The sequence below is a fragment of the Enhydra lutris genome, unplaced genomic scaffold (assembly GCF_002288905.1).
Source record: "Enhydra lutris kenyoni isolate GAN:26980312 unplaced genomic scaffold, ASM228890v2 scaffoldscaffold12, whole genome shotgun sequence".
Classification (NCBI taxonomy): Eukaryota; Metazoa; Chordata; class Mammalia; order Carnivora; family Mustelidae; genus Enhydra; species Enhydra lutris.
Window position 1 is genome coordinate 73,983,357 of NW_019154096.1, and position 4,094 is coordinate 73,987,450.

The window sequence follows — 4,094 nt, forward strand, 5'->3', positions numbered from 1 at the left end:
CAGGCTCCATGCACAGCGTGGAGCCTAATGGAGGGCTTGATCTCACAACCCTGAGAGATCATGACCTCAGCAGAAATCAAGAGTCGGGAGCTTAACTGACAGAGCCAACCAGGCACCCCCAAAACACCTTTTAAAAACTTCAATTTGAGAAAAGAGAATTAAAATATAACGAGAGATAGTGTTTTTCACCAATGATGCTGATAAGAATGAAAAAGGTTACTGATACCGTGCATTACTGAGAATGAGGGAAAGGGGGCTCATCCCAGGGTGGGATCGTAATGGTGCTGCCTGCATGGGCTGGGGGAGGGAGTCTGGCCAAATTAGATTAAAACTAAAATGCGTATTTCCTTGGACTGAGCAATTTAACTTCCAGGATTTTTCCTAGAGATATACTCTCACATGGAAAATGATGAATGTGTGAAGATGATATTAGCAATATTACTTAAAATGTCAAAAGATTAGGGGCGCCTGGGTGGTTCAGTCGATTAAGCATCCACTTTCAGCTCAGGTCAGGATCCCAGGGTCTTGGGATTAAGCCCCACATTGGGCTCCCTGCTCAATGGGGAGCCTGCCGCTCCCTCTGCTGCTCCCCCTGCTTGTGCTCTCGCTGTGTCAAATTTTTAAAAATTTGAAAATTTAAAAAATGTCAAAAGATTAGAAGCTGCATGAATGTCAGTCATTAGGGGACTGGTTAAGTCATTATGAAGTACCCTGTAAGGAATACCTTGTGGTTATAGTGAGATGGGCCTTTATATACTGACATTGGGAATGATCCCCAAATAGGGAGGTTAAATAAAGAGTCATGATTTACAGCGTGTATATAGAAGGCTTTCTGGGACATTTTCTAAGATTATTTGATGCTTTATAATCTTGGTTCTCTTTTTGGGGTCATTCATGTTATTTGTAAGTAGTGTCCCCTGGACTGTCCTCTGATTTTCTAATCCTTTTTTGACTATTTCAAAATTTCTTTGTCCTTTTATTTTCTGGAGAAATTTCTTTAATTTTACTTTCTAAATCTCTAGTAAGCTACTTTAATGTATGCTGAAGTATAATTTACATAAAATAAAATAAATAGATTAAAAAATGTACAGCTTGAGCCAGGGAAACAAAAACAAACTGTTGGGATTACAACAAAATAAACTCTTCTGCACAGCAAAGGAAAAAATCAACAAAACTAAAAGGCAGCCTACAGAGTGGGAGAAGATATTTGCAGATGACATATCCAATAAAGGGCTAGTATCCAAAATATGTAAAGAACTTAGAAGACTCAACACTCAAAAAACAAATATCCTGGTTAAAAATGAGCAGAAGACATGAACAGACATTTTTCCAAAGATAACATACAGATGGTCAATAAACACATGAAAAGATGCTTGTGATCACATTGCACTACTGGGTATTTACCCAAAGAATACGAAAGTACTAATTCAAAGGGATATATGCATCCCTATTTTTTTAGCAACATTATCTATGATAGCCAAGATATGGAAGCAGCCCAGTGTCCATTGACTGATGAATGGATAAAGAAGATGTGTATATATACAATGGAATATTGTTCAGCCATAAAAAAGAATGAAATCTTACCATCTGCAGTGACATGGATGGAGCTAGAGAGTATAATGCTAAGCAAAATAAGTCAGAGAAAGACAAATACCATATGATTTCACTCATATGCAGAATTTAAGAAACAAAATAAGCAAAAGCAAAAAATGAGAGTGTGTCAAAGCAAGAAACACACTTTTAATGACAGAGAACAATCTGATGTTTACCAGAGTGGGATGGGCGTTTAAGGAGGTGATGGGGATTAAGGAGGGCACCTGTCATAATGAGCACAAGGTGATGTGTGGAACCACTATATCGTACACTTGAAACTAATATAACACTATATTAACTAATGGAATTAAAATTAAAAACTTAAAAAAATAAGCATGGAGTGCATATATCTTTAAAAAAAAACTACACAGCTGATAAACTTCAACAAAGATATATATTCATGTTACCACCACCAAATAAGATGTATACATTCCACCATTCCAGTGAATTCCCTTCTGCCATTTATCAGCCGATCTCCTGTCCTGTTCCCCTCCCTTGACAGAATGACAGTTTTAATTTCTATTAACTGAAATAAATTCCTGAAAGATGAAGATGTAAAAATCAAAACCATAAAAATATTAGAAGAGGATATTCTTTTTAAAAAAATATTTATGTAATCTCTACATCCAACGTAGAGCTTGAACTCACAATCTTGATATCAAGAGTCCCATGCTCTTCCAACTGGGCCAGCCGGATGCCCCTGATGAGAACATTCTAAGTGGGGAAAGGACTCCCTAAACAGAACACAGTATGGTATTTCTTTTTAATTAATAGACCTTATTTATTTATTTTTAAATGTTTTATTTAAATAATCTCTACACCCTACATGGGGCTTGAACTCATGACCTCAAGATCAAGAATCACATGCTCTTCTAACTGAGCCAGCCAAGTGCCCCAAATAGACTTTATCTTTTAGAGCAGTCTTAGTTTCACAGAAAAATTGAGCAGAAAGTACAGAGAGATTCCTATGTATCTCCATCCCAACCCTTCCTCCCCACCCAGCCTTCCTCCGCATCAACATCCCTGGATCGGTGTGGTACATTTGTTACAATCGATGAACCAACCAAGTTCATATTTTATGTTAGGCTTCACTCTTGGTGTTGTGTATTCTTTGGGTTGGTATCTTTATAGTATCATCAGAGTCATTTTACTGCCCACAAATTCCTGTGTGTCCTCTGTTCATTTTTACCCTCCCACCTCAATCCCTGGCAACCACTGATTTCATTACTGTCTCCATAGTTTTACCTTTCCCAGGATGTCCTATAGTTGGAATCATATAGCATGTGGCCTTGTCAGATTGGTTTCTTTCCCTTTGTCATATGCATTTAAGGTTCCTCTGTGTCTTTACATGGCTGGTTAGCCCATTGACTGGATGGACCATAGTTTATTCATTTACTTACTGAAGAACATCTTGGTTGCTTGTGGGTTTGGACAATTATGAATGATGCCGCTATAACTATCTGTGTGCAACTTTTTTTGAAATTTTCACCTCCTCTGGGTAAATATCAAGGAGTGTGAGTGTGGGACCACACAGCAAAAGCATGTTCAGTTTTGTAAGAAATGTCTTCCGAAGTGGCTATCCCTTTTGCTTTCCCATGAACGGTGAATGAGAGTTCCTGTTGCTCCACATCCTTACCAGCATTTGGAGAGGCCCACATTCTGGATGTTGGCCCTTCTGTTGGATATGTAGTCATGTGAATTTGCAAATCCCTAGTGAGGCATAACTTTGAGTGTCTTTTCACTTGGTTATTTGCCATCTGTGTATTATCCTTGTTGAGGTTATCTATGGTGAACTTTTGCCCCTTTTTTCTATATTAAGATTTTAAACAATTTATTTGTTGTTGCCGTATAGAAATACAATTGTTTTTGTATACTGACCTTGTATTCTTTTTTAAATTCATCGATTATAATATTTTTATAGATTCCTTATGATTCTGTATAATCATTTTGTCTAAAAATATTGTTTCACTTCTTCCTTTTTGATCTTTATGCCTTTCTGTTTTTCTTGGCTTAACGTGCTGCTAGAACTCTGTCGAGTTTTTTAAAGATTTTTTATTTATTTGACAGACAGATCACAAGCAGGCAGAGAGGCAGGCAGAGAGAGACAGGAGGAGGAGGCAGGCTCCCTGCTGAGCAGAGAGCCCGATGCGGGACTCGATCCCAGGACCCTGAGATCATGACCTGAGCCGAAGGCAGAGGCTTTAACCACTGAGCCACCCAGGCGCCCCTCTGTCGAGTTTTTATTGATGCACTCATGTTTTTCAGAGATGTGGTTCTCTGGCTATAACTTTTTCATAGTGCCTTAGTCTTTCATGATGTAATAGCTTCTGTTATCTCTCACTGATAGCTTTTTCTTTTAATTTCCTTTTCTCTACATGGTTTTTGTTTCCACCAAGTTCTTTTTTTCTGTTTCTTTTGGGTTCCTTAGATAATAGGTTTTCTCAGATGGTTTATATCCTTGATCATGAAATGGGAACTCAAAAAACTATTGGACACTCAGT